This window comes from Pinus tabuliformis, chromosome 8, assembly GCF_031772625.1.
Source record: "Pinus tabuliformis cultivar Carrire ecotype Pingquan chromosome 8, CPIR1, whole genome shotgun sequence".
NCBI lineage: Eukaryota > Viridiplantae > Streptophyta > Pinopsida > Pinales > Pinaceae > Pinus > Pinus tabuliformis.
Genome location: NC_142294.1, coordinates 117,769,639 through 117,789,710, shown reverse-complemented (window position 1 = coordinate 117,789,710; position 20,072 = coordinate 117,769,639). Strand labels below are relative to the sequence as shown.

Genomic DNA, 20,072 nt, shown 5'->3' with positions numbered 1-20,072 from the left:
GGGTTGTTTTTTCATGTTTTTTGGGTATTGTTGGGCTCGATTACCCGTTTTCAGGTAATAGTTCCCGTTTGATCGGTAACTATGTTCTAATGGGTCTTTGTACAAAAGGGTCAATTTTAGTCAAAGGGTAATTGTAAATATTTGTGTCAAAAAGGGTCATCTCATGGGGAAATTGGTTATCATAAATTAGTTATTAGTGTCAGGTCAATCATGTCAGTTGGTTGGAGAGTCAGTTAGTGTCATATCAAGTTAATGATTACAAAAGTACCCTCTCATTTCATCCCACTTACATCATTCAATGTCCACCATCATTACAAGAAGAAGGCTTTGGGTGGCATAAAAATTCAAAATTGTTTGAAACTTCTCTCATTTTCTCTCATCCGAAGTGATCTGATTTAGAATATTAGTTTGCAGTGCTAAGATCTTCCTCAGATTATAAACAAAATGCTTTCATTGTGCTTAAGGATTCATGAATTTTTGCAAGTGAAATGAAGAGTTTTTATGTTAATTTTACGAGCAATTTAACATAAATCAGAAACTGAACAGTAGCATAAACATATACAAAAATATCATCAAAAACACATTACAACAAGCACATGATAAAAGAGTTCACCCCTCTTGGGCTATGTCTCCTTGGTCCAGCTTCCAAAGGCATGAGCCTCTCTATTATGCTCAAAAGTGTAAAAATATGTGTTTACAATGCTCAAATGCTTCTGAAACCTGCTCCAATAAGTCCAGAATGTTCAAAATGGCTATCTAGCATCTTTTTACATCCAATTTAGTGGAAAACTGAAGAAGTTATGACTTCTCTTAGTTCTCCCAATATTCGCTCCACAAATTGCCCCATTTCCGGCATGATCCTACAAATTAGCCCCAAAAGCGCGTTAACTAGGCGAAAATTTCGCCGCGCAGCGGGCCATAATCTATCGGCTGACTATCTTATTGCAAATCACAATTGACGAGGAAACCAATAGGCTTTATAGTCTATGAACATGACGAACGAAGTGCGATTGCGATGTGGCGGACCCAACATAAGTATTAACTAGAACCTATAGTCGCATTGCATTCGAGAACTTAACGCATTTTACAACCGGTGGAGAACCGGAGGGTAATATAAAGTGGGACTTTTTTTTTACGAAGTGCGATTGCGATCTGTGATCTATCACATCGCAACTCCGAGGTCGATCCTTTAACATCTTTTTGCATGTCTTTTGCGAAGTGCGATTGCGATTTATCGCATCACAATCGTGACTGTTCTGGAGCCGATTTTTAACACAATCCACCTGTGACATGCGATTTGTAGTATGTGGGGGCCAATGGAGGCCTGCCATTTGGAACCTGCCCATTCTCTGATGGAACCTGCCACGTCATCCAATCCTTCCATTTGAGCAAGTCAAACCTCAACTTTGACTTGCTCTAAATTCACACCGTTGGAATTAGAATGACGATCTCTTCGATCTAAAGTTAAGTTTAATAAGATTCTGACACTTTGATTTTTGAGCCTAATTTTGAGTGCCTGATCACGAAGTCTAGTTTGAGCTCTGGAGCAAGTTGAAGGTGAAAGAAAACATTGAGAAGGCCGAAGGAGAGGTTGCAGGTCGAGTTCAAGCAGTCACTGTGAATTTGTTGCACAAGTGACCTGCTGCTATGCAATTGCTGCATAAGTGGTGAAACGGCCTCGGGCTTTTGAGTAAGAGTTTTTGTCTCTTTTGTTGGATTTTAAATGTTGCTTGAATATTTTTGAACATTCTCCAACCAGTCTCTAAGTTTTCAGAAGATCCGAAGTATACCAACCTTGGATGTGCATTCACATTTGCTACCCATTTGCTGTGCAAGTTGCATAGTCCCTCATTTTGGTGAAGTGTGGAAGTTTTGTAGTTTTGAAAGATTGATAAGGTGTTATAAGGATTTTGTATGTGGTAAGAGTGCTCCTCATCCATTTTGAAGCAGAAAGGCCATCATAAGCTAGAAATGTTGGACTTGTTGCGCAAGTGGAAATTAGCCATCTAGGAGTTCTGCAAGCGTTGTAGAGACTACTTCAAGAGTTCTACATAGTAAAACAAACATTTCAAGCCTACCAATTTGATCCATTTTGCTAGAGGAGGTGTGCAACCATACATAGCATGGAGGGCTACTTGGACTTGCTACAAATTTGTTGCGAAACTCACTGTGTTTGTCATCATTTTCAAAAGATGCTTCCGAACAAATGGAGCTGAATTTTTGAAAACCAAAAGAGGTTTTTGTCGAAAACGGAATAAAGAACAAAAACCTCCTTTAGTTTCTACACTTGTATCATATATTAGAATATTCAAATGCATATTTACAACTAATTTTTTAGGTTTTGTCATTTCCTGTTTTAGTTATGATGTTTAGGTGCAGAGTGAGAGGAGCTGGAGAATATTTTTTGGAAACTGAGAGAGGTTTCTCTCAAGGAAACTCTCATATATAAAAATATCCTATTTTTTGTAATAGCTGTTAGGATCCAGGAGATATGAGATAGTATTTGACCCCTATTTTTCCAGAAATTCAATCCCTGTTTTGTAGCAGACTTGCTGCGAATATGCTGCACAACTGGACAGTCAACATTCTTCCCTTGAAATTTTGAAATTTTGACTTCTAGAAGCAGTTTTGATTAGATGAATAGGTGGCTAATAGCCTTAGGATGTGAAATCTAAGTTTTTTAGTAAATATTCCATTTGGTTTATGATTTAAGCATAGATTGGAGATGAGTAAAAATGTCCCTATTTTCAGCAAGTGAAGTGAGAATTCAATGTATCTAGATGATGAATAGTATTCCTTTGAGGATTTCGACCCTGATATGTGGAAAGAGAATGTTTTGATATATTTAATATGTAAAAATCTAAGAGAGGATTGTTGGTAAGATTGGAGAGAAAGGGACTTTGTGTGCGTTGTATTTTTGAATATTTTTGCCAGTGAATGAAAGACATAAGATCATTTGCAGGGATTCCCATGTCAAATCTTGATGGTGTTGTTCTTATTTCATGTTGTAAGTTTTTTTGTTTCTACACACCTTGAATGTATGTTTTCATGCTTGGAAGAACCAAATGTTTAATTCATAATTCATCTTAATGGTGCTCTGATTTAGTTTTCCCAAGTAATCTGTGTTTTTCTCTTAAACCAATATTTAGCATTCATCTACAATTTTGATTCTCTAAGTGTTCTTTTCACCTTTCTTACACTCACCCTACTACAATGATTCTAATTTATTCCATCACCAAGACTAACTACCATGCCCCTGTTGAAAAACCATTTCTCTCTTCATCATCTCGCTGGACAAATTATAACTTTGACATGACTCCATGCCTAATGGACTTGTCTCCTTTCTTACTAGCAACCCTTTAAAAAAACAGACCTTATTTAGCTCTATAACTAGCCTAATATCATATTAGTTGAACAACCTAAGTGAGAGAGCCCTCTCCAAGGCTAGAAGGGCTAGATTATAAACTAAAAGTGGTTTGTGGTTACCTCTGGAATTTCTCTCCTCAGCTTAGGGAAATTTACAGAGTGCTAACAAATGAAATTCCGACTTGAACACTTCTGGCTACACCAACTCCAACTCTTAGACTATGCCGACTCCACCTGGACATTCCATTGCATGCCTATTTTTTATGAAGTCTATTCAAAGAACGCCTCAGGCCTATTATAAACTAGCACTCAATTCTTTCAAATCCATGCATTGACCACAATATGAAGCCCCATTTGAGATTTGGTCCGACTACCCAACAGGTCAGCTCACTGCTTCAACTCGAACTTGGTCGCTGGAAGCCACTTGAAGTTTGAATGCTTTGTAAGCATGTTCCCTTGCAAAAGAAGCACGATATCGAATACTCTAATGGAGCTCTACAGAATGTATTAATACTCATCCTTTGGGAACTTCTTCTGGCTGGTTCCACTGTCACCTTTCTCTCCAACAATCTTTGGTTATGCCCATAGTAGATACACCACTACCCTTTAACACCAAAAACACCTTCGAAAGAACAAGAGATTTAATATAATTAAAATTTTAATTAAAATTTGAATAATAAATGTTGATTTAAATAACTTTTATGCCCAAAGAAGAAAAAAACATAGTATGTACTCAAAGGCAATGGTGACATTTATGAAAATTGACATTCATGAAAATACAATAAAATTAGATATTAAAAACATAATATTTACTTTAGTTGGAGTAATAGTCGAAGGAACTTAGATTTAAATGAAAAGGATTCAATGAATAATGAAAAGGATTCAAATTCTTCTAGGTCATCGGTTAGACCATTGGTCAATACATTAGATTTTAATTTAATATAAAGAAAAGACATAGCGCTTTTAAAATTTAATCCAAGTTTTTTGTAAAATTATAAAGAAGTATAACCAATGTATATTTTCACCATTGGTCAATTCCATTGAATTTTAATTTAATATAGAACAAGTTTAAACCAGCGGAATTGACGTTCCGTCAAGGTAAGGTGTTCAAGGAGGGTGTAGCTCTACAATTTTATTTCACTTCCCTTTCAAAGGCCAATACTATGTTTAGCCCCCGGAGGGCACTCATGGGAAGGTGACAAAAGCAAGTCGTGCCCTGATTACACCTGATCTAGTCTTGACTATATCTGTTCATGATTCTATCTAGTTGTGACTAACCCGCTCTGATGTCACCCGTACCGTATCATACTTGATGATGTACCTGTTTCCCTTAACGCTTTTATTATTATTATTATTATAATAAAAGCAAAACCTCCCTTTTTGTAAATACTTAATGGAATTAAATGTATGTAACTCTCGGTCCCCCATTGGAGACAACTAGAGGTTGACCCTGACTTGGAGATGGAGGTCAGGCATTCCTCCTTTTCGTTTTCTATTTCAATCCCAGCTTTACTAGAAGCCGACTGCCTAACTTCACCTTGATTACTAGAAGCTGACTACTTGACTTGAATTTGGCAGAAGAGATTTAGAGCATCCTCACTATAACCATTTTGGGCATATCTTGAAACCATTGTAGTCCATGAGACGATATTCCATTCAAGAGTTTGATGAAACACTTTGTGTGCATTTTGTATGTCCCCACAATTGACACACATGTCAACGGTGGCACTGCTAACAGATACATTTGATTCAAGTCCTACTTTGATAATATGGGCATGAGCTCCCTTGCCCTCTTCTAGAACTACAAGACTGGCACATGCACTTAAAAAACCTGCCAAGGTGAACTCATTTGGTTTTACACCCACTTGAAGAATTTTTTTGAGGAGTTGAAGTTCTCTTCACTGTGCCCATTCTGGACATATCCTTATATCATTCCAGTCCAAGAAATCACATTCTACTCATGCATTTTTTCAAACCATTTGCATACCTCCTTCACACTTCGACACTTGGCGTACATATCAATAAGGGCACTACCAACAATAGTGTCTGACTCAAACCTATTTCTTATGATGCAGTCATAGGCAATCGTACCCTGTTTCATAGCTGACATGCTCCCACATGCTCTTAGAACATTGGAAAAAGTGTAATGGTTGGGCTTCAATCCTAGTTGTTGCATTTTGTAAAAAAGTTCCAAACCCGACTTGTAAAAACCATTATGTACATAGCCTGCAATCATTGTAGTCCACAATACCAATTTTTTTTGGGTATTCTATCAAACAATCGTTGTGCTTCCTCTATGTATCCACACTTATTATACGTGTCCACAAGAGCACTGCCTACTGTTCTATATATTTCATGTCCAGTTTTGGCAATGTGGGCATGGACTTGTTTGCATTGTTCCACACCTACAAAATTTGCACAAGCCCTAAGAATGTTTACAAAGGTATATTGGTTGGGTTTCATGCCTGCCTCTTGCATCTCACCAAAGAGTTCCATGGCTTCATGCCCATGCCCATTATGCACATATCCTGAAATTACTGCAATCCATGAGACCACATCTAAGTGAGACATCCTTTCAAACACTTGCAAAGCAGTCTCCATGTTCCCACATTTTGCATACATGTCAACAAGGCTACTTGCCACAGAGATTTCAGACTCCAAACCAAATTTTATAAGCTGGGCATGGACTTCCTCACCCCATTCTAGTGATAACAAGTTACCACAACTGTTAAGAACACCAACAAAGGTGTACCGATTTGGTCTCATGCCTTCTCGTTGCATCTGACGAACAAATTTAACAACGTCCTCGCTCTGCCCATTATGCACATATCCTACAATCATTGCACTCCACACAACAATATTTGAGTTAGTCATCCCATCGAATAGCTTGCACACATCCTCTACACTTGTACATTTGGCATACATATCAATAAGAACACTCCCTTGATCAAATGCGATGAGTTGGATAATATTTTTTTTAGAAAATCTAAAATGAAGAATGATACCAACCCCAAACTTGAATTCATTCTAACCTCCAAACTGCTACATTGAGAATAATGTCATTATTAAATGGAAAATAAGATGGAAGATAAGGGTGCGGAAGGATAATAAATTTTTGAAAGAAAAAAATTCAGAGGAATAGAGAATATTAATGGCATGCCGTATAGGATGACGTTCATCCTCGAAATCGGTAGTCGGGGATGTGGTGGTGCGCTGATGTCACTATTTATAAAAAGATCAAAAGTAATAGTTAACTTAGGAAATTTGAAAAAAAAGCATGGTACAGACTAAAAATTCCGAAGTACATACTAGATTAATAGGTTGGAAGCAATCATAGATGTCACTGCGCAAGCAGTGACATAATAATGGTATGTTGGAAACTCATTTAAGAGGACTGATATATGTTGACTGATGTATGTTGGAAACCGTGTATGAAAATGTTATTTGGTGTGGTGTCATGAAAACTCATTCCTAAAAGGTCAATATATGTAACCTCTGTTGAAGCCTTTTTAATAATTCATGTGTCTGTTGAAGTATGTGATGAAATCTCTTTTCTTGAAGGTCATATATGGAGTATTTTTTTAAAACCATAATTTATATGTTGGAGACCATAATTTATATGTGGGAGCCATAATTTATATATTGAGTTCTCCTTATGAATTTCATATGTACTGTGTGAATATAGTATAGTTGGGATGATATGGCTTAAAAATATGTTATGTTTAATATATGATGTGAGTATGAGTTGGAATATTTTTTTTACCTTTGAGTTGAGGTATTTTTTTATACATAATGCACTCCTTAATCTCTATTATGGGAGTAGTTCTCGCTGGCAAAGAGAACTGCCATGAGTGGTCCAAGAAGATAAAGCACACCTTGATTTTCAATGAGTTGTGGAAAGGAGTTTGTGAAGGAGAAGGAGGCAATCCTTCTCAAAAGCCCACTTCTGAAAAGGAGCTTGCTATATGGGAGAACAAGGACAACAAGGCATATTCCTTGATTGCAGCATCAGTCAATAAAGAGGTGAGTCGTCATATTGTTCCATTTACAGTGGTTTTTGGTGCTTTAAAGAAGTTGAAAGAATTATGTGACTCACACTCTGAGCTAGAAATTGTTCAATTGATGATCAAAATATTTAATTTAGAATTGAAGGATGATGATCCTCTTGCCTTAACCTTTGAAATAAGACTCATTACGCATGACATAGAAATCACCGGTGTAAAAATGGATGTTCCTCTCACAGTTTTTGTAAAGGCATTGTATCCCACTTATTCCCATTATCTTGAGTCATTACAAGCTAGTGGCAAACTTTCAAAGATTTCTTTTGAATCTCTTATGGACAAGTTTGTTGAAAGAGAGAGGGATTTTGGGAAGAAGAAGACAAATTCTCAATCTCCTGAAGAAGTTGTATGCCTTGCACAAAAAAAGAAGAATCAGGGATATGATTCTTCTATAGGAAGAGGTGGTTGAAGAGGACAAGGAAGGAATAATAACAAAGGCAAGGGGGCATACATTTCCAAGGAGAAAGGTTTGATCTTCATTGCATACGGTGTAACATAAATGGTCATGATGCTTCCCCATGTAAGCTCCCATGGGACAAGATTAGATAGGAGAGGGACGAAGAAACAGAGAAATCATCAAATAAAGGGAAAGGTAAAGCACCCGAGTCAGCTCATTATTTTGTGGCACATTGTAACATTAGAGTAACTAAAGAATTATTTAATGCTTCGCTTGCTTCATGGAAAGATGATTGGTTTCTTGATTCAGGATAAACTTGCCAAATGACTTTTACAAGAGATTTCTTTGAAGAATTCATTGACAATGTTGATGGAGCAGTCTACTTTGCAGATAAGTCAAAACTCAAGTCATCAAGGCTTGGTACCATCAAGCTCAAACTGTCTAGTATTTCATACTTTCTTCTACATGCTATTCTCTACCTCCCGCAGTTGAGTAGAAAATTGTTGTCTTTATTCCACATCCGCCAGCAAGGACACTCCATTCAAATATTTGATGGCAAGGTTGAGGTCAAAATAACATCATATCACTCACTTGTCATGACTGGGATAAAAGAAGAAAGACTATTGAAGTTGCAAGGAACCTGTGCTCGTTCACAAAACTTTTTATATAGTTCTCACTCTGATGAAGGTACACTTCCACCCAGTCTTTTATGTCATGCTATATTTGGACATTTGAACTATGTCAACCTTAGTTTGTTGAAGAAAAAGGGCGTTACCAGTTTGCCTACCATTCCTATGAAACTGAAGCAATGTGGTGCTTGTATCTTAGGAACGCGCAACAAACAGTGTTTTCATGATTCTCATTCTAGAGCACAAAGAAAGCTTGAATTCATTCATTCTGATTTGTATGGCCCATGCCTATTCCTTCTACAAATGGTAATAAATACATGATGACATTTATTATTGACTAGACTAGAATGTGTTGGGTATATCTATTGAAGAACAAATCTGAAGCTTTTGAAACATTCAATAATTTTCTTGCATGGATTGAAAATGATACACAATCTCATATTGGCTTTATTCGTACTGATAATGGAAAAGAATATACTTCAAATGAATTTGAAACGTATCTTCGTTAGCATGGGATCAAACATCAAACAACCATGCCTTATAATCCCCAACATAACATAGTAGCTAAAAGAATGGACACGACAATCTTAAATATTGTACATTCAATGATGTTTTTAAATAATGTTAAGTTGATGTTTCGGGCTTATGCAGTTCTATGTGTTATGTATATTAAGAATAGGTGTCCATCTCATGCTCTAAATAATAAGACTCCCTATGAAATGTGGTATGGCCACATTCCCTTGGTGAGGCATCTCAGGGTTTTTGGTTCCACCTGTTTGTTGAAAATAGTAACAAGAAATGCTAAATATAGAAGTGCTAAAAATAGCATTGCTATAAATAGCATTTCAGGATACATTCCAATTTTAGTTAGTCCCTGAACTAAAATTGAGAATTAAAATTCGAATTTGATCTTAGTAGTTGTTTGAAAAATAATTAATTAATTCATCTTGAATTAATTAGTTGGAGAAAATCAAACATGAAGTCTATGTGAAGACATGCAACAATTTCCCCTTTGATTGAGGAAGTTATCCCTTGATTAAGGAGATCAGGATGAGTTGTAATTAGTTAGCTCAGTTAATTGAGTTAAGTCCAGTTAGATTAGTTCCAACAGTTTGTGGAACTGATTGTGAGTTCAGTTAGTTAATGCATGCATGCATGTAACTACTACACTTCAGATAACTGAATATTCTCTCATAAATAACTCATGCATGTCAGTTCAGTCAGAGACCCAGTTGAGATCAGATGATGGGACAACGTACTATCAGTTGCAGGAATATTCGATTGAGGATATCTCTTGCATGCAGAAGGAATTCATTCCTTGGAGATTGCGCAGTTAATTCTAAGTTTGGTGAGTTGTGTGAAAGGTCAATTCACACAGGTGGCAGCTAGAGGACCTAGGAGAAACTACGCAAGGCAATAGGAGGCTTGGAGGACTGAGGGAAGGCATACATTGTGTCTATTCAGTCTATGAGCAACATTGAGGGATTGTACTGAGAGCTGGATAGCTGGTGAGCTAAAGCTTTGTGTAATCCGGACATATTTCCACTTATATGATAACAGAGATTGGGGTTTTCAGCTGAGGCTTTCCCCAGAGCATTCTTTTGTGTTCATGTATGATTGATTTCTCATTCTCTATTATATGTGTTCTATTTGATCTTGCTCAAATCGATTAACCTTCCACAAGTTTGTTTGTAGAAGTAGATCAAGTATTTTTCTTTAGTATATTGCATTATCTGGTGACCTATAGTGGGAAATTCTACATGGAATCAGAGCAAAGGTGATCAAAGCGAAGAACAATATACAAAGAAGTTTGAAGTTCGAAGTTTGAAGTTCCTGATTATAGAAACCAAATTCTTATCACATCTAAAATTTCACCAATGGCGTTCAACTGTTTGAGACTCAAGTATGCCCTTGATGGTAGCTCGAATTATATAGCCTGGAAGGATCACATGGAAGCGGTATTAGAGGACAATGGTTTGAAGGACTTCATTGATCAAGAAGTCCCCAAGCTAGCAACTGCTAATGCCCAAGAATTGGCGGAATGGAAGAAATGTGTGGCTAGAGCGAGGAGGATTCTTCTGGAGGGAGTTCGAGACCACATAGTCTGGAGTCTCCGTGGGAAGGAGACACCGTTTTCAATGTGGAAAACATTGAAGGATCTATATCAGAACAACAACGATCAGAGGAAGCTAGCGTTGAAAGACAAGCTTCGGAAAATCAAGTGTGAAAAGGGCGACACGATCTCTACATATCTCAACAAGCTCACCACCTACAAGGACGAGCTTGGAAGTGTAGGGATCATGACAACCGATGATGACATGATGAGTCTTGCTCTCCTCGGTCTTCCTAAGAGCTGGCATAGCTACCAAGACTCAGTAAATGGAAGAGAGAAACTGCCAGATTGGGAACGACTTTGGTCGGATCTGATGCAGGAGGAGATAAGGAGAAGCACCAGAGATGGATCTTCATCAAAGCAAGATGATGAAGAAAATCTAGCCTTACCGAGTAAGGCGAGGAAAGGGAAAGGGAAGGTGTCCCATTCTAAATCTGGTTCTTCCCATGGTGGGAAGAAGATTGAAAAATCGAAAGTGAGATGCTTTCATTGTCATGAGGTGGGCCATTATGCTACAAATTGTCCATAGAAGAAATCCAAGAAGGGATCCTCAAAGGGATAATATGGTGAGGCACTGGCCTCACAGTTCAAATTGGATTTCACCCTCATCGCATGCATGGTTTCATCGATGGTGGGATGTGTTTGGTGCCTAGACAGTGGAGCCTCATTCCACGTGACCGACTACAAGAATCTATTCAGTACCTTGGAGGAGAAGGACCTCCAGATGCACATCGAGATGGGTGATCATGGAAAGTACCATGTTTCAGGTGAAAGTACGGTTGTGTTTCAGAGGGAGCATGGAGCTCCTCTCACCCTGCCTGATGTAAAGTATGTGCCTGGTCTAAAGAAGAATCTTGTGTTCGTCATTATGCTGGAAGACAAAGGCTATGATGTAGTCTTTAGTAAAGGAAAGGCATTCCTGCAGCATATCGGCACTGGATAGACCAAGAAGATTGGGATTCGAGTTAAGAATCTCTACAAGCTGGAGGTAGACGATTGTGCTGCATTGAGTTCCAAAACAGAGTTGGTGCAGAGCCAAGATATTGGCGAGCTATGCCATAGAAGATTGGGTCACTTGCACCATGGGACCTTGAAGATCATGCATCATATTTCTACCGGACTTCCTAAGGGAAAACTAGAGCAAATGGATACATGCAAAGGTTATACCTTGGGTAAGTATGCAAAATGTTCCTTTCAAGATTGAGACAGCAGGGATGGAGAAATCTTAGAGCGAGTTCATACAGATGTGTGTGGACCATTCTATACAGCCTCTACCGCTAAACAAAGGTACTATGTTATTTTTATTGATGATTTTTCTCGTAGATGTTCGATCTACTTCATGCAGAAGAAGGATCAAACATTCTCAAGGTTTTGTGAGTTCAAAGCCTTGGCAGAGAAAGAATCTGGAAAGAAAATAAGGGCCTTGCGAAGTGACAATGTTGGAGAGTATGTCTCCCAATAGTTTAAGGACTTCTGTACAACAGAAGGAATTAAACAAAAGTTGATGGAACCCCATAACCCACAACAGAATGGGGTGGTCGAAAGGAAGAACAGACTGATTGTGGGAGCAGCTCAGGCGATGTTGTATGACCAAATCCTACCACTTCATTTGTGGGCTGAGGCATGCAATACAACATTATACTTGTAGAACAAAAGCCCGCATCGTATACCGGGAATGAAGACACCAATGGAGGCCTTTTTCGGGAAGAGACCAGATGTGAGTCACTTCAGGATCTTTGGATCATCGGTTTATTGCCATGTGACCAAAGATACCTGAAAGAAGCTAGATCCAACAGCTGAGTTGGGGATACTTGTGGGGTACAATGATACACCCCACAACTATCAGATGTTCTTGCCTACCAGTCAAAGGACAGTGGTATGCAAAGATCTGAAGTTCGACGAGCAGAAAGCCATGTGAGTATCACTTGAGAGGGAGCTCAAGTTGCATGCAGAGGAGGAACTTTTAGTTCCTAAGGAGGAGGAGCCTCAAACTGATGTGGAGCAGCCGCATGCAGAGGATCCGGGAGTGGAGACATCCACTCATGTAGAGTCTTCCAGAGATGGGCGGAAACGCTCAAGGGAAGCTGACAGGTTGATGCTGGATGCGAGAGAATGTGGGACAACCATCTTCTTAGCGCAAACAGAGGAGCTCACCCGAGCAATACACTGGTTGCATGGCCCTGGTTGGGGAGTGTGTAGATACCGAACCATCTTCCTTCGAGGAAGCAGTGCAGCAACCAGTCTGGGTTGATGCTATGGTGGAGGAGTACGACTCCATAGTTAAGAACAGTGTTTGGGATGTTGTCCCAAGACCAGAGGACAAGTGAGTAGTGAGTTCTCGATGGATTTAAAAGGTAAAGCAAGCAGCTGATGGAAGTGTTGAGAAACATAAGGCAAGGTTTGTTGCTCGTGGTTTCTCACAGGTCGAGGGGATCGGCTATGATGACACTTTTTCTCCTGTAGCAAGGTACTCATCTATCAGATCGATGTTGGCACTATCATCTCAGATGGGCTGGAAGATCCATCAGATGGATGTGAAGACTGTGTTCCTTAATGGCAAGATTGAGGAAGAGGTGTACATTGAGCAGCTAGAAGGATTTGAGACCTTCGATCGTGAGTCACATGTGTGCCGACTCAAGAGAGCTTTGTACGGGTTGAAGCAAGCACCTCGTGCTTGGTACACCAGGATCAACAACTATTTCACCGCGTTGGGCTTCACCAAGAGTGAAGCAGATGCGAACCTTTACCACATCATGGTAGAAGGTAAGTCATTGATCATTGTTCTTTATGTTGATGATTTGACATTGACAGGTGATGATCAGTTGATCAAGTCTTGCAAGGAGGACCTTGCAAGAGAGTTCGAGATGAAAGACATGGGTCTTATGCACTACTTTCTAGGCATGGAAGTGTGGCAGAAGGATGGGGAAGTGTTTGTGTCTCAAGGAAAGTATTCCAATGAGATACTTAGGTGATTCCACATGGAGAAGTGCAAGCCCATGCAGACTCCTCTAGTTGGTAACTGGAGGAAGGAGGATGCTACTTCAGGTGAGGTAGTAGCCGCTACTGTTTATCTGCAGCTTGTGGGTTCATTGATGTATCTGGTGAACACACGACCAGATTTGTGCTTTGCGGTGAACCAGCTGAGTCAAGCTATGGTTCAGCCTACCAAGTTGTTTTGGAAGGCAGCGAAGCATGTGCTGAGATACCTCAGAGGCACATCTCAGTATGGATTGTGGTACAGACGGACAGAGGGAGTGAAGCTTCAGGGCTTCACAGATGCAGATTGGGCAGGGAGTCCGTCAGATCAGAAGAGCACTTCAGGAGGAATTTTCAACCTTGGTTCAGATGCAGTTTCTTGGTACAGTAGGAAACAGAGGTCAGTTTCACTTAGCTCAGCAGAGGCTGAATACATGGCTGCCAGTGAGGTAGCATGTGAGGCCATTTGCATGCGGAAAATTCTGGTTGGATTGTTTGGTTAGAGGATGGATCCAACTGTGATCTATTGCGATAATCAGAGTTGTATCAAACTCTCTGAGAATCCAGTATTTCATGACAGGTCCAAACACATCGATATCATGTATCATAATCTTCGAGACTGTGTGGTGAAGATGATCATTTTGTTGCTGTATGTTTCGACCGAGGAGCAGGATGCAGATATTTTGACTAAGGCATTGTCAAAATGAAAATTCGAGTTCCACAGAGACAGGATTGGGGTGACAAATAATCCCTTTCTTGTTGAGAGGGAGTGTTGAAAATATCAATAAGAAATGCTAAATATAGAAGTGCTAAAAATAGCATTGCTATAAATAGCATTTTGGGATACATTCCAATTTTAGTTAGTCCCTGAACTAAAATTGAGAATTAAAATTCGAATTTGATCTTAGCAGCCGTTTGAAAAATAATTAATTAATTCATCTTGAGTTAATTAGTTGGAGAATCAAACATGAAGTCTATGTGAAGACATGCAACAGTTTCCCATTTGATTGAGGAAGTTATCCCTTGATTAAGGAGATCAGGATGAGTTGTAATTAGTGAGCTCAGTTAACTGAGTTAAGTCCAGTTAGATTAGTTCCAACAGTTTGTGGAACTGATTGTGAGTTCAGTTAGTTAATGCATGCATGCATGTAACTACCGCACTTCAGATAACTGAATATTCTCTCATAAATAACTCATGCATTTCAGTTCAGTCGGAGACCCAGTTGAGATCAGATGACAGGACAGTGTACTATCAGTTGTAGGAATATTCCATTGAGGATATCTCTAGCATGCAGAAGGAATTCATTCCTTGGAGATTGTGCAATTACTTCTGATTTTGGTGAGTTGTGTGAGAGGTAAATTCACACAGGTGGCAGCCAGAGGACCTAGGAGAAACTGCATAAGGAAATAGGAGGCTTGGAGGAATGAGGGAAGGCATATGTTGTGTCTATTCAGTATATGAGCAGCATTGAGGGATTGTACTGAGAGATGGATAGCTGGTGAGCTAAAGCTTTGTGTAATCCAGACATATTTCCACTTGTATGATAATACAGAGATCGGGGTTTTTAGCTGAGGCTTTTCCCAGAGTATTCTTTTGTGTTCATATGTGATTTATTTCTCATTCTCTGTTATATGTGTTCTATTTGATCTTGCTCAAATCCATTAAGCTTCCACAAGTTTGTTTGTAGAAGTAGATCAAGTATTTTGCTTTAGTATAATGCATTATCTGGTGATCTACAGTGGGAAATTCTACACTGTTATGCCTTGATACCTAAGGAATAGAGAAACAAATTCAATGCAAGGAGTTAAAAATGTATCTTCTTGCTGTACTCAGGTACCTCCAAAGCATATTGTCTCTATGATGATGAAAATAAGAAGTTTATAATATATAGAGATGTGATCTTCCTTGAATCTTCCCAGAATTACAATGTTATTGAACGATAACTTGATCGCTTGGACAAATTTGGGCATGCAAAGTCTTTTCAAGAGTTTGATAATGAGATTCCACATATTGAAGAGGGGATCCATATACTAGATCAATCTATGGAACCTACTTATGAAACACTTTCTCACCCCTCATGAAGCTCCAACCACTTATTAAGAAGACACTTTGAGTGATGTGATTGAGATAATTGGGAGGCTAAATCTTTATTCAACCCCATCTTAGTCTACTGAAAAACCTGGGCCATTTGAGAAAGGTCCTCCAAAATGGCTCACAAAGACACTTGAAAGTGTGCATCCTAATGAGGTTGGAAAGACAGGGGCAAGAAGTTTAGCTAGATAGAATGGAGGTGATATAGACAATTATGATTCACCTGTTCATATGGATATTTCTTATAATGGTAAACTAAACTTGTCTACATATTTCAAACCAACTTCCTTCAAAGAAGTTTCTCCTCATGATGAATGGCAAGAAGTGACACAAAAAGAATACAATGCTTTGATAAAGAATGGCACCTGGAAGCTAGTTGATCCCCCACTATGAACCAAACCAATTGGCTGCAAGTGGCTCTTCAAGAACAAGTATGAAGCAAATGGCTCACTTGACAAGCATAAAGTTAGGCTCGTGGCAAAATGTTTTGCACATAAGGAAGGGGTTTATTATGAGGAGCCTTTTTCCCCCACAAAAAATGGGCTACCATGTGGACAATCTTTTCCTTGGAAGTTCAAAATAGTTGGAAAGCCCGTCAAATGGATGTAAAAACTACTTTATTGAATGGAGATTTGAAATAAAATGTTTTTATGTCCCAACCCGAGGGATGTATTGTGAAGGTTCAAGAACACAAAGTATGAAAGCATGATAACCCTTGTATGGCCTCAAACAAGCACGCGAGATTGGTATGAGAAATTAACTGAGCATCTTCTGAAACTCAATTTCAAACACTGTGATCTTGATGATGTAACTTTGTTTATCAAGAAAGTTGGAAAAACAGTTGTGTATCTTGTCGTGTATGTAGATGATTTTCTGATGACAAGGAACGATGAGAATTACATGGCATCAATAAAGAAAGAACTCAGGAAAGGTTTTGAAATGACATACTTGGGCTATGTTCACTACTATCTTGGTATTAAAGTAACCCAACATCTGAAGTTTATATTCCTCTCTTAGAAGAAGTACATTGGAGATGTGATATCTCTCTGCTTAAGGATTTCATTGTAATTACATGTGCATAAGTTTAATTATGATTTAGTATGCTACATTAAACGGGAGATAGATATTTAATTATAAGTAATTCTAGTGATAATAATTAATGTAGAATTGTTGTTTGTAAAGTTGTATTTATGTTTTATTTTATGAATAAAAACAAAATTGAGAAATTAATGGTTGAAATACAGATCGATGAAAGAGGAAAAGGGATGTAATTTATTTTCGAAAATATTTGTATCCATCAACTAGTCCTGGGCATCTAATTTGGTTGATTAGATTTATTGATGAATTTATAATATTGGCTAACTAAATGTTTCCTAGAAGATGGAGAGTTGTCTTCAAAAGTGGGGAACAAGAGCTCGTAAATGAACAATTAACTACCTGCCACTTGTTGGTGAGGTGGAGGCAGTTAATAACCACCCAAGAGAGTGGTAGATGGATAATATCTCTACAACATTTTTAGCTTTTGTCTCATAATTTCTGAAAATATATTTATAGAGACTGAAGAGAAGCGGAAAATGAATATACATGAGAAAGGAATTGCAGGCCTAGTTGCTCGGGGGGACCAACATTAGTTGTGTCGGGAGGAGTCAGGTACTTGACTCTTAGTTTCCTAGAAAAGTCCTTCAAGTTTGTATTTCTAACATTATTACTTCTCTATTAAGATTTTAAGTTTAGAATGTGGAATAGTTCACTCTGCCTGATTTGTTTTAGTATAAAGAATGAAAATAAGATTTTATTAAATTGTTAGAATTATATCAGAGATGTATTGTCATATTTTATTCTTGTTTATTGAGTTTGTTTAAGAAAAAAGAAGTAATTATAGATTGGTGTTAACAAAGGAGTATTAAAAGTAGTGCAAACAAAAATAATCTACATATAAAAGTAGAGTTACATAATATTTAGAAAATGTAACTATGAATTATAGATAGAATGAAAAATCATAAAGAAGACCATTTGGAAGAAAGTAGAAGGAAAATTGTATTCATTAAGTGGGCAAATAAATTATGAAACAAACAAGATCCTACTTCTTTAACTGTTCGAATAAACTCACTATTTATTTCTTTATATTCATGTAGAGTAAAAAATAACAAGTGTTTATTGTTCAACTATGTATGTGTGTCATTGTAGGTGTGTGAGTTGTGCTACAAGCGTAATATTTTTTTTTAAAGTATCATAATATGAAAACTTTGAGAAAGGAAATTTTTTTTTGAGATTTCAATTACGTATAAATTCATAGTTATTGTCAATCTGAGAGGAAGCTTTCATAGTAGGGTTATATCACATAAAATACAAAGATAGTGAGAAAGGAATTTTTTTTTTGAGATTTCAATTAAATATAAATTCATAGTTATTGTCAATTTGAGAGGAAGCTTTCATAGTAGGGTTATATCAAATAAAATACAAAGATAGTGTAGACGGTTATGTAGCAATATGCCATGACTTAAAAGAATAAAAGGAGAGAAAATCTCCCAAATGGAGTGTATATATATATATATTCAACTATTAACTTTAATATAAACAAAAAATGACAAATGTAAGTGCTAAAGCAGTTCGGGATGAATTCCTATTTTAGTCAGTTCTAAACTAAAATAGTGAAGTAAAATTTGAATTTGAACTTAATAGCTATTTAAAAATAAATCAATTAATTCACCATGAGTTAATTAGTTGTGAAAAATCAAACATGAAGTCTATGTGAGGACATGCAACAGTTTCTCCATTAATTGAGGAATTTATCCATCAGTCAGTTAATGCATGCTTGCATATAACTGCTGCACTTCAGATAACTGAATATTCCCTCATGAATAACTCATGCATGTCAGTTCAGACAGAGACCCAGTTGAGATCAAAGGAGGGACAATGTACTATCGGTTGGATGGATTTTTCCTATAAAGGAAGCTCATCCATGGAGAAGGATTTATCTCCTTCAGGATTGCGCAGTTAGATCAGAGGTTAGTGAGTGTGTGAAGAGGCCAATTCACACAAGTGGCTACACTGGACCCCCAGGAAAACTGCACAAGGAAATATGAGGTTTGGAGGGTAGAGGAGAAGGTTTGAGAGAGGCCTTTGACTGTCTATGAGCAGCAGAGGGATTGCAAAGAGAGCAAAATAGCTTGTGAGCTGATTCTTTTTGTAATCCAGACTATATTTCTACTTGTATGATAATATAGAGTTGGGGTTTTAGGCTGAGGCTTTCCCCGGGTTATTTCTTCTGTGTTATGTGTGATTGATTTCTCCTTATCAGTTATATGTGTTCTATTGATCTTGCTCATATTCGATTAAGCTTCCACAAAGTTTGTTGTAGAAGTAGATCTTGTATTTTGCTTTAGTATATTGCATTATCAGGTGATCTACATTGGGAATTTCTACACATTGTTTTGTAAAACAACCAAACACATAAATAAAAAATTATAGAGATATTTTGTATGGGAATAATCTCTAAGAAGTTTTATATTAAAACTTACAAACCATTTCAAGTTTGAATTGAAATTGAAGAATTATTTAAGACAACGTTTTCCCTTAAGGAATATTATCTCTTGTAAAAAATCAATAAGTACTTGTAAAAAATATCAGTAATAAAGATTTGTTATGCATTGCCTCCATAAAAACAAGTAATCTGTCCCTTTTCCATTACAAGCCAAAAGTGGGTTTGAAGATTTCCGATCTGGGAAAAACAAATCTTGAAAATCAGAGTTCCTGGAAAACTCAGATATAGATTTCAATGACTAGTAACGCCTCTTGTGAGGAATTTAATGCTTATATATTTATATACCTATTACATCATAATGTGGACACAATGTATGGTCCATTTTAAGAAATACCCGTATAAACTAATAAATTTCTAATTCAAGGTTTTGTCTTACTAAACAATTTACCTTAGGAAACCAATGTGAACTCGTGGGAGGTAACTCTGTAAGAAGAAAATAATTAATTGGATGTTAGCACAACCTAGTTTTCAAAGAGGGTAAAACCTCGTTCATAACATTAGAAATTTATGTAAAATTTTTGAAGTTATTAGCTAGATGAATAATAGCAAACAATAATACAAGTAAGAATGATATTTCCGCAGAAGAATTATTCAAATAATAAAATTTACTTGGCTTAAATTCTAGGGTTGCTCTGAGAAGGTCCGTGTTCATCTTCCCTCAGGATTTTGTGTGGAAATTGAGAATTTGACATCTCAATTTACAATAATAACTTACAATAGTAACGATGCCAAAATCTTCCAATTGAGAAATTGAGTATACTTACAAAGGACCACTCCCTTAAGCTTAAAGAGCATGACACAAAATCCATATAGAAACAATTAAAAACAAAATAAAACAACGAGAAGAAAATTGAAATCAAGAAAATGTGTATGGGCAACGATAATAAACAATTT

At 37.4% G+C, this 20,072-nt stretch overlaps 1 pseudogene; it reads right to left on the bottom strand.

Moving 5' to 3' along the window:
- Nucleotides 1-5,598: 5,598 nt before the first annotated feature.
- On the bottom strand, nucleotides 5,599-6,291 carry LOC149234404 (pentatricopeptide repeat-containing protein At2g33680 pseudogene; annotated as a pseudogene).
- Nucleotides 6,292-20,072: the final 13,781 nt, after the last annotated feature.